Source organism: Megalops cyprinoides, chromosome 11, assembly GCF_013368585.1.
Source record: "Megalops cyprinoides isolate fMegCyp1 chromosome 11, fMegCyp1.pri, whole genome shotgun sequence".
NCBI lineage: Eukaryota > Metazoa > Chordata > Actinopteri > Elopiformes > Megalopidae > Megalops > Megalops cyprinoides.
Window position 1 is genome coordinate 37474784 of NC_050593.1, and position 12020 is coordinate 37486803.

At 52.5% G+C, this 12020-nt stretch overlaps 1 protein-coding gene across 4 annotated transcripts in view; it reads right to left on the minus strand.

Moving 5' to 3' along the window:
- Positions 1-12020, minus strand: part of LOC118785365 (double-stranded RNA-specific editase 1-like) — a 90214-nt gene that overhangs the window by 62216 nt on the left and 15978 nt on the right. The window contains exon 2 of one of the 4 annotated variants that reach the window (XM_036539981.1): positions 2687-2781. The gene's annotated coding sequence lies outside the window, so the exon portion shown is untranslated. The other 3 variants (XM_036539977.1, XM_036539976.1, XM_036539982.1) reach the window with 3 other exon arrangements.

Consider the following 12020-nt stretch of genomic DNA (forward strand, 5'->3'; position numbering starts at 1 on the left):
GCCGGGGAACGCTTCTGACTCCGCGCTGGGGCACGGTTCTGGTTCTGACTCCCTGCCGGGGCACGCTTCTGACTCCGTGCTGGGGCACGGTTCTGACGCACCAGCAGGCCTGGCCAGGGGTCAGGGGTCAGGGGATCATCAGGTTCTCATTAAAAAACAAATCACAGTTATTTAACTTCCCACAGTGCAATGCATACCCCACATGACCCAGCACATCTCTGTACCACACACAGCTGAATCAGATGAGGGCCCATTAAACAGACACTTCATCTCCATGAGGTAACCACTATTCATATCAACCTCCTACATCTCAGGAATATAAACCTTTCTACCAACAGCAAACCGTATTCTGACAAAAGCAGGCTGCAGTCAAAGCTAACCTGAATGTCATAATCAGAAACGCTTCTGCTTAATAGCAAATAGAGAATGATATGATTCCAGCCACCAGACGCCTCTGCACTGAGCACTTTGAGTATCAAACACCGTCTCCACCTTGTAAGAACTGCAACCACACAATCTGACTATTTTCATTTTGGCTGAATGAGACGCTTGTTATTTCAGTCACGAATTTTACTCGCACAGAACTCTGATGTGAGATCCAGAGGGTTGAGGAATGACATTCATCTCTAACGCTGAAGTAAAAGAAACTGAACTGATTCTGTGGGAATGTTTCAGGAAGAGGAGGAACCCGCCTACACACCAGCAGCAGGGTATCGCCTGCAGGGGGCAGTGTAGTGTAGCAGTAAGGAGCAGGGCTCGGATCCAAAAGGGTTCTGGTTCGATTCCCCACCAGGGCACTGCTGCTGTACTCTTGGGGAAGGTACTTAACCCAGAGTTGCCTCAGTAAATATCCAGCTGTATAAATGGATAACATGTAAAAACTGTAACCCATATAAGTTGCTCTGGATAAGAGCATCTGCTAAATGCCAATAATGTAATGTGATGTAATGTAATGTAATACTGGAAATCCTGATTTCAGTGCCAGAAAGAGTGTGTGCACATACGTGTGTGTGTGTGTGTGTGGTGTGTGTGGTGTGAGATACTGTGTGTGTGATATTGTGTGAGTGAGATATTTCTTGACAGTGTTTTCAGACAGTTCTTCCATTCAGAGAAATACCACACAGGGAATGTGAGAAAAGCAATGCCCTTATTTCTGGCTCATAGTTACACACTGAAGGTATAAGACATGCTCAACGAAACAGGGAAACATGACTTCTGCTCCTTTTCCACCCAAAACTCCATACTTTCTTTCAGCTTCTGGTACAAACACTAAGGCCTGTTCATCTTATATTACATTCAGGTGATGTATAGGCCTATGCATTATTCAACAGGGAAGTAATCGTGGGGCCCCGCCCCAGGCCCTGTGGAGCGCTGACGCCCACGCGCTGACGCCCACGCGCTGACGCCCACGCGCTGACACGCTGACGCCCACGCGCTGACACCGACACACTGACACCGAAGCGCCGACGCGCTGAGGACGCCGCGAGGCCGCCCCCTACAGAGAGAGGGAGAGAGGGAGAGAGAGAGGGAGAGAGGGAGAGAGGGAGAGAGGGAGAGAGAGAGAGAGAGAGAGAGAGAGAGAGAGAGAGGGAGAGAGAGAGAAAGAGAGGGAGAGAGAGAGAAAGAGAGGGAGAGAGAGAGAGAGAGAGAGAGAGAGAGAGAGAGAGAGACAGAGAGAGAGAGAGAGAGGGAGAGAGAGAGAGAGAGAGAGACAGAGAGAGAGAGAGAGAGAGAGAGAGAGAGAGAGAGAGAGGGAGAGAGAGAGGGAGAGAGAGGGAGAGACAGAGAGAGAGAGAGAGAGAGGGAGAGAGAGAGGGAGAGAGAGACAGAGAGAGACAGAGAGAGAGAGAGAGCGCAGAGGGGGCCACCGCCCGCACCCGGGACCCATGGCTTTACCCGACCCATTACACCAGCACCTGAGGAACTGACACCGGCCACTGACCTCACCTCTGCTGCCATTCCTGAGAGTGAGCTCTTCTGGGACAAGGGTTCCTCCTGAAACAGCACAGGTAAAAAAAGAACCAACTTTCCAGAGGCACTGCCCGCCTGAGCACAGAGCCAGAACACTGACGGCTACTCGTACCAAACACACCACCTCCTCAGGGGGAAACGCGTTTTAGCTCCATCCGTTGGGCTCAGCCTTGCAGGAACTGCACTGGCCTAAAAACACACCTCTGCACCAGCTCAGCTCCCACACGACAGCAGGAAGCTTCCACTGCAAACTCAACATGCAGGAAGCGGCCAGCTGCCGCAGCTGGAGCCCGTCCTGAGAGCACTGTGCGTAATGAAGCAGCCGTTACCAGCCACATGCAGGGCGTCTGAAAACGGAGCAATCAGGAGCTGAGCTGAGGCCCCTGCAGCCGCTCCAAACCTGAGAGGAATCATCGCAGTGTCAGAGTTTCAGGCTGCCCTGCCGCAGCAGCGCAGCCTCGCAGGACGCCAGCGTGCAGCGTGTGGCGGGAAACGAATGCGATTCAGGACAGCAGCACACGCCGATCACGGGCAGGGCTGCCTGGGGGCCTTCCAGGAACACAGAGTCTCCCCTAAACGTCAGTACAGCTCCTGCCTCCCACAGGGCAGCTGCTCTGTATGCAGCTCACCTCTCTCCCGCCGCACCCGCTCGGAGAGCTCGGACAGGCCGCACAGCCGGGACGGCCTGCTGGAATCTGCGGTTACCTTCTCTCACCGTGTCTCAGGGCGCGCAGCAGCAGGGGGCCAATCAGGGGGGCGGAGTCTTCACCAAAACCTCCGCGCTGCTCCAGCTGCTGTCTCAGCTCCAACCTGTGCAGAGAGACGGCAGCATTAGGAGTCTGACAGCCAGGAGACTGCGAAGAGAGGGCTCCACCAATCAGCAGCAAGCAAGGGAGCTAACGCAGGTGAGAGAAACGCAGCTGCAGGGAACGCCTGCGACAGGTGGAACGCTCCGCTGACCCTGCATTACACCCACCTGCTCCAGCAGAACACGCAGGACAAAGAGCTCAACACAAAGCGCTTTCAAGATGAAGACAGTAACCACAGCAACAACCCCATGGCACACAGCCTTTTATCAACACACACAGTAACTCCAGGCGGACACACAGCCAGGCGGACACACAGCCAGGTGTGTTAGCGTGGTCTGTCATGTGCCACTGCAGGCAGCCACACAGGGACTCCAGTGTGATCAGGCTGGCATACTCAGCATGTTAGCAGGTTATGAAACAGCCTCTGTCTCACAGAGGACAGATGAGTGACACCACCTCTACAGTAAAGTAAACCTCTCTGCATTCTTCAGTCTCTCTATCTGCAATGTGAAAGGACAGAGCCCAGCCACAATGCCGTCTGCGGTTTCAGGTGAGCCTGGGTTTCGGCTCCTGGAGGAGAACGATACGAGACATCGTTTACGCGGGAGAATGTCACCTGGCGCCTGAGGGAAACATGAGGAGAAAAATCACTGTGGGACAGCAGCACGCAGAGCCTCCCAGCCAATCACTGCTCACCATCTCCAGCACTTTACACAGACATCAGGGTTACAGCCCGAGACAGTTTCATCCACGGGTTCACACAAACAGCACACACACTGAATGAAAGTGTTGTTACTGTCACTGGTGACAGAGACAGGCTGAAACGGGAGTCCTTCCCAGAGATGGAGCAGAGCAGTGATAAGATGAGCTTGTCATCTCTTAATTCAGCTCAATCAGGTCTGAACTGTAACTGCTTCATTACAGCACTGAGGGCCGAGTCCACGCAATGAGCAGCACAGAAATCTCCTGCATAAGCACAGCGGGGTTCCTGAGCAGCAGTGTCTACGCTGGCTGTGTTCCTGAACAGGAGATTCTCTGTGCTCTGACATCTCATGTCCCGGCAGAGAAAAGAAAGCTCTCTCTTTAGCGGAGAAACTTGTGGGGAGAAGGGGGAGGGGAGGGGGAGCTGCTCTGAGCTTCCTCATTGGTGCTCCGTTGTTAGCCTGGTACCTGGCTGTTAGCAAGAGGCTGCGTGCAATTAACTCTGTAGATCCTCAGGAAGCCCGCTGCAGGGATTCTACACAGGGTTTTACAAACGCTGCTTCCAGCAAACAGGAAGACACGTCACACATGTCAGAGGCACACACACACACACACACACACACACACACACACACACTAAACAGGGGTTAGTTCACCAACTTCCGTATTAAAATGCTCTGTCTGGGGTTCTCGGGTAGCTCAGTGGTTGAGGCATTTGCTGAGCTCTCGGTTTGATCCCAGCCTGTGGGACTGTGGCAGGTGGGTGAGCCAGAAGCCCCTCCTCTCTCCGCTCTGAGGCACCCTGTGATTCGTCCGCGGAGCAGCACCTGTCCTGCAGCGGGAGCCCGCTGCACAGCTGCGCGCTGCCACCGCAGTGTGAGAGACACAGAGTGCAGAGGCGGCTGTGCTGAGCAGAGCTGCACGTCTCTGCCACTCTCACCCATCACCGTCATGGACCCTGTGTCAGAATCACTTAAATGGATCCCTGTAAGTGACGAGACCACTGGACGGAATTCAAAGCGCTGATCTCACCTGATCCTGGATCAGTTCCCACATGGCTTGCATGGCAGCCACTGAGACAGCAGTACTTCCCAGCATCAGAGTCTGGACGATTGCCAAACTCAATGCCATCTTCCTGCCAAAAACCCTGACTTCAGTTACAATACTATTATGGTGTGAAATATGTTTTAATCTGCATGTCTGAGGAAATCAAAGGTTTAATGTTTGGTAATCAGCCACATCAGCTGCCTAATGAACGGCGTTCCTGCAGGCCTCTCAGAGAGCATCTCCTCCACTCCCTCTCCAGACCCTGCAGCCATGCGCTCATCAGCGCCTCCAGCTGGCAGAATGTGGGCAGTGCAGGAGTGATCCAAGCAACGTGTGCTCACTAGGGCAGAAAAAAACAGCATCGTTCCCTGCAAATTCACACCTTTGGCTCAGTTTTATAACATTACTCAATGATGACAAAGCCAAAAGCAAAGGGCTTTCTGTACTGTTTGGAGAAAGGGAGGATTAGGGGTTAAAAAGGGGTTAGGTATAGGGGGTTCAGAGTTGGGGTTAAGAGTTAGTTGACATGTTTTATGGTTTAGGGGTTAGGGGTTAGGGGTTGGGAGACAGGGTTAAGAAGAGGCAGACTGGGCAGTGCTATTTGAAATGAAATTTCTCACATTACAGAAAGCAGAGCACAGACACTGCCTTCACCACGGTACAGATCCACCCTGTAACAACCTACCCATTCAAATCATTCCCAAACAAAGACTCTTCACTTAGAGCACTACGTTCTCAAAGTGGAGATTTTTTAGATGGTCGATGCAGCCAACGGAAGACCCTCTGCTTACGAAGAGCTACAGAAACAGCCGTCGGTCTGGAAGCACAAAATAAACATGATGTCCACAGCACATCCATCCGGCGGGCGAATAACCCTGCCCATCCGCACGGAAACGCCCCCACGGGCAATAAAGCCTGCCCATCCGCACGGAAACGCCCCCACGGGCAATAAAGCCTGCCCATCCGCACGGAAACGCCCCCACGGGCAATAAAGCCTACCCATCCACACGGGAACGCCCCCACGGGCAAATAACCCTGCCCATCCGCACGGAAACGCCCCCGCGGGCAAATAACCCTGCCCATCCGCACGGAAACGCCCCCGCGGGCAAATAACCCTGCCCATCCGCACGGAAACGCCCCCGCGGGCAAATAACCCTGCCCATCCGCACGGAAACGCCCCCGCGGGCAAATAACCCTGCCCATCCGCACGGAAACGCCCCCGCGGGCAAATAACCCTGCCCATCCGCACGGAAACGCCCCCGCGGGCAAATAACCCTGCCCATCCGCACGGAAACGCCCCCACGGGCAATAAAGCCTGCCCATCCGCACGGAAACGCCCCCGCGGGCAAATAACCCTGCCCATCCGCACGGAAACGCCCCCGCGGGCAAATAACCCTGCCCATCCGCACGGAAACGCCCCCACGGGCAAATAACCCTGCCCATCCACACGGGAACGCCCCCACGGGCGAATAACCCTGCCCATCCGCACGGAAACGCCCCCACGGGCAATAAAGCCTACCCATTCGCACGGAAACGCCCCCACGGGCAATAAAGCCTGCCCATCCGCACGGGAACGCCCCCACGGGCAATAAAGCCTGCCCATCCACACGGGAGCGCCCCCGCAGGCGAATAACCCTGCCCATCCGCACGGAAACGCCCCCGCAGGCGAATAATAGGCTGGTGCTGAACGCCCATCAGCGCCTCGGAGGCAGGCACCGCCGTTTTCTGGGTTGCTTGTGCTGTTTGACCTTGTGCGCTGGAGAAAATGGGCATCTGGTGCTTGACAGATGGACACTGATACTACACCGATATTCCGTGCCGTTTAAGGATTATGTCCACAGTCATATGGTTCTACCTGAACACTGATGTAAGTACAGGACCAGCTCACTGCGGCACAGCACCTTCACATGACTGGCACCCGCCGGCCCCCTCCCGCCCCCTCCCTGAGGAAGTTCCATCTGTTCTACTGATGTCGTCACTGTTAGCGAAAGACAGGGCCGCTTTCGAACCTGTGCCGTGAAGCTCAGTGATGTTACTGTCTGTTCCATCCGGGACTCCCTCCTCTCACACTGTTAAAGAGGCAGAGACAGAGGACAGACAGAGGCTGTGGCTCAGCTCACCGCTGCGGATGCGAACATCTGCGGAGTCAGAGCAAGATCAGCCTAAATTTCACTCTCATCAGTTCCCGCTCTGCTGCAGTGAGAGTGACAGACCGAAGATCCCACACTGATCCAGAGATCATGGAATATCGGCTATTACTGAATATCAGTTATTACAGAGCCCAGGGTGCTGGGGGAGTCAGGGTTTCACACCCTGCTCTGAGGCGTGATCAGCACTCACACGACAGTGCGTCATTAAGACCACCATGGCACGGTAGATGAACTCTGTGCACACCAGAAAATGAGAGCGCTCGTCATAATCCCTCTTCATCCTTGCAGAAAATGAACCATTTGAGGATTGGTTATATTATGAACGTGAGGATTGGCTATATTATGAGTGTAAAATGAGCAGGGTAATTGTTGGATCGGTGGCGAGCACCCCACACCCAAACCTCCCCACACCCAAACCCCTGGGGCAGCAGGAAAATGAATGCCTGCATCAGCCGCCTTTTGACTCCTTCTGTGAAGATTTATTGTTTGTTTACACTGAACGTACAGCAGGCAGCTGTATCAGCCAAAAATGCCATACTGCCCAGCCCAGTCAGCGGGTCACAGAACAGCTACCACAGCACAAAGAGAGAAAATAACACGGGAGATGTAGTAATGACACTGAAGTACAGTCCTAGAAAATAACCCTTAGCCTATGTAGCAGGAACATCTACGCTTCTGAACCTGGGTCACCTGAGATTCATTCAGCTGAAAACAGACTCAGAGTTTCAGAGATGCAGGACCACCTCAGAGAGGGCAAGCAAGCTCAGCGCACCTCTCCATTCACCAACTTTAACACAAACATGTTTATCAGCTCCCTCCTATTCTGTTACTGACTGAAACCACTGATTGAAATTTCAAATCTCAATGAGACAATTTCCTGGTTAAAAAAAAAAAAAAAAAAAAAATGTACTGACCTTTGCAAAATGAGTTCCTGTTTTTTTTAAGTAGAGTTGGGCATTTCAAAACAACAGGGCCTTTAGAATGGAAGAGTTCCCACGCCCACACTGCCCACTGCAAGGCGGCAGCTGCAGTGTGAGATACACAGCCGTGCCCTCTAACGTTCAGAAACACAATGAGGAGAGCAAAAATGAAGCTTCGCTCTGCGTTCCTGATTGGTGAATATTACTGTGGTTTAATGGAAAACTACACTTGAGTCTTCCGTTTCCACATGGCTGATTGCTCTGCTGGTTCTCACCATTGTGGAGCTATCACAGCATGGTGCTGCCCCAGCTCGTACGGTTAGCCTACAGCGCACATCCTAACTGCTCCTGTCTGGAGGTGAGACAGTCTGTTCTATTTGTTTAATGCATTTTTCCACTCTGCTACATTTAGGAATCTGACATTAGCTGGAGACCCTTCCCCCTCCACACATGAGCCTCTACACCGCCATAATGCCATGAATATGAGACCCTGCGGAGCACAGAGGTCAGAGGCTGTGCTGTTACAGGCCCTGCGGAGCACAGAGCTCAGAGGCTGTGCTGTTACAGGCCCTGCGGAGCACAGAGCTCAGAGGCTGTGCTGTTACAGGCCCTGCGGAGCACAGAGCTCAGAGGCTGTGCTGTTACAGGCCCTGCGGAGCACAGCACAGAGGCTGTGCTGTTACAGGCCCTGCGGAGCACAGAGCTCAGAGGCTGTGCTGTTACAGGCCCTGTGGAGCACAGAGCTCAGAGGCTGTGCTGTTACAGGCCCTGCGGAGCACAGAGCTCAGAGGCTGTGCTGTTACAGGCCCTGCGGAGCACAGCTTTCCTTCCTCCTCACCCTGTTCTGGCAGCACTGTGCAGGGAGGTTATCAGCGATATGCTGCAGTGCTGCTCCTTACAGTGGGCCTGCAGAGGCGTCCAGGACCAGCTGAGACCTCAAACACCAGAGTCTCTCCAAACACATCACTGTTTCCAGAACCTTCCCTGAAGCTCTATGACACAGAGGAACATTAATGTGTGAATGAATGACTCAGAGTCAGAGACAGCTTGTGACTGACTGTCAGAGGTCACATGACTCAGGGCGAACACATCTCTGCTTCATGGTGTAAGAGTGTGGGTGATCATCCAGCTCCCTGCAGCACACCACTCCCTCCTGCTCCACCAGCGTCTTCTGTCCCTGCTGCCATTATCAGAATAAACTACATTTCCTCACGCAGCCTCTCCTCACGCAGCCTCTCCTCACGCAGCTCCTCCTCACGCAGCCTCTCCTCACGCAGCCCCTCCTCACGCAGCCCCTCCTCACGCAGCCCCTCCTCACGCAGCCCCTCCTCACGCAGCTCCTCCTCACGCAGCCCCTCCTCACGCAGCCCCTCCTCACGCAGCCTCTCCTCACGCAGCTCCTCCTCACGCAGCCTCTCCTCACGCAGCTCCTCCTCACGCAGCCTCTCCTCACGCAGCTCCTCCTCACGCAGCCTCTCCTCACGCAGCCTCTCCTCACGCAGCTCCTCCTCACGCAGCCTCTCCTCACGCAGCTCCTCCTCACGCAGCCTCTCCTCACGCAGCTCCTCCTCACGCAGCTCCTCCTCACGCAGCCTCTCCTCACGCAGCTCCTCCTCACGCAGCCTCTCCTCACGCAGCCTCTCCTCACGCAGCCTCTCCTCACAACAAAGCAATGTCAGAATTGTCTGTAGGCTGTAGGCACTCCTATTCACTTTGGTTTGGGAGGCTCATTCCAGCCATGAGAGAGCTGCTACAGCTGTTCAGGAAAGCCACACCCCTCCAGGTGATATTAAATCAATGATGTGAAACAAATATACCAAATGCAGACAGCAGGACTGAAGGAACACATATTGGTGATTTATTTAAATACATCTTCCAGTGGAGGTTTCAGTGGAAACGCTGTCTCTAAAGAGCTCCAGACAGCAGGTATATAAGTCACTTGAAACATGACAGTTATGTAGTCCACATTCTTGGATCCTCAGTCTTGGATCCTTTTTTTCCTGAAAAAAGTTAATGTGACTATACAAATCTTTTTATATAAGCCACTGTAATCTGAGCCACCCTACATTAGCCTACATCAGACCAAAAGACTCCAACACTCACATTCTGTGTGATGGATGTGCAGTAAAACCAACAGAATAAGCCACAGTCCTGACAGACGTCTGTTAGAGCACGGCTTTTATGACAATTTGTTCATATAAGGATCTGACACACAGTGGATGTGTTTATAAATCCAGCTACTGACAACTAGAAGCTTAACAAGGCGTGCAGCCTGACGAGGCTATGCTGTTACTACAGCAGAAGCCAGAGATCCACCATAAAACCCTCATCCTGTCAGCAAAAACTCCGAGCTGCGCTCTCCTAAAATACAGCAGAACCACAGCCTCCAGCCCCCCACCACTCTGCCTCTGACCTCCGACTCCTGACCTACAGCCCCTCACCGCTCCACACCCACTCCGACCTCCGACCTCTGACCTCCACCCCCACACTGCTCCGACCTCTGGCCTCTGAGTAAGGCCTGTATTATGGCTCTAAAGCTTCCACTACAAACACGGCGATTAAGAGCAAACTCCATTAACGGTCTGTGCTGCACATCAGAGGGAAGCAAAGTCACAGCCATGTTGCCACGGCAGCGCAGACAGACACACCCGTCTCCTGCCAGCACTCTCTGCTTCTGCTGCGGGCGGGAGAGCAGAGATCCGGCAAACACAACAGCGATCCACCTATCGGCCCACAGAGAGGGGCTGCTGCAGGTGAGGCCACGTCCCTTTAACCTGCGCTACAGGTCAGTGAGAGCGCCCCCTCTGGGTGGGATGGAGCCACTGCCAAAAGAAAAGAAAGCAAAAGGCTGTGTAGTGAGCGTGAGGCAGGTCGTTAAATTGTGTGCACTCTGACTCAAAAACTGACTCACTTCTCAGGATGACTGAACAGTTGAAAAAACCCCATCTTACCCCACACACCCCTTCCCCTGCACTTCGTCAGCCTGGCTTTGGAGTGGGCAGCGGTACACACCGCGCTTTGCTCACAGCAACACCCCCTGCACTCATACAACAGAGCTGAAGCAGGACCAGACCAGCACACTCACACACAGCCAACTGCTGCTCTCCACATTATAAACCCCACAGTGCCCGTACGGGCCTCATTGAACAACAGCAGTATGTTCTGTAAGTCTCCCCGCCTGGTGGACCAGGGCAGAGCAGCCCTGCGGTCGCTGTCGTTAGTGACAGAGGCCAGACTCTGTGCTCAGAGCGAGAGCCTAAACCAACAGAGACACTCAAACTCTGCCATCACGCTCATTTCATCACCTCCATAAAAACATTAACCGTTATCTTCAAATGAAACATTTTTTTGAAACATCAATACACTGCATTGATCAAAAAGAAGATCAGATTAAATATTGATTGCCCTCATACTTCCAGTGCTATGGAAAAAGTCTGATACATCATTCTGTCTGAATTTTGATGAAATACAAATTCAGTACAACCGAGCAGGCAGGTGAAGTCAGGACCGAACCAGCCCAGGAAACAGAGCTAAAAATCTCATGTTTTCAACACTCCAGAGCGTTATTCAAAACACTGCTCACCAGGTTTTTTTCCTATTTCTAGGGATCTTTTTATGATTATACAGTGAATAAAGAAGTGACCACTGGATAGCAAACTCCTCAGTTCTACAATTCTGACACACACCTGCTCAAAGTTACAGCCTCTGGCCTAACACTTCAGAGAAACATGCTAATAAACCCTCCTACATACAGAATGAACACAATGGGGTTAAATTACATTTCCATGAGATATCATTTTTAGCACCTACTTTACACTTTATATTTTTTAGTGCTGCTTACCTTTAAACCTGTTGTTTATGCTGTTTGTAAATAAAATTTTCAGCATGTAACCTAACACGTCAATTTTGCATGTATTTTGATCTGAAGCTACTGTAACTAAATGTTAGTGGATACGGTTAGCATGTACAGCTGGCTTCTATGACTTCTATGTTTTCTGGGACAACTTTATGAAAATTGAAAACTTCTTTCAAAATGAAAATGGCCTTAGGCTGTTAGGCTGAAGAGGGACATTTGAGTGACTCAGTGAGCTGCTGGTGGAGCCTCACCCTGTCCTCCATCATACAGAGGTTGCCTTAAAAGGAAACGACACACACACGCACACGCACACGCACACGCACACGCACGCGCACGCGCACGCGCACGCGCACGCGCACGACGTGTATGAAAGCAGTGTGCAGCTCAGACGGTGTTACACTCCTGCAGTTCTGACCGCACACACTTTCCTTCACTTTCATTGAGCATTTTCAGATAAACCAATCCTGAGCAAAGCACGCTTTTTCCGAGACACACTCATCAGCTCGGCATCACAGGTGAGCAGGCCCGAGAACACAGAGAAACACACAGCTCACACAGTCACCTC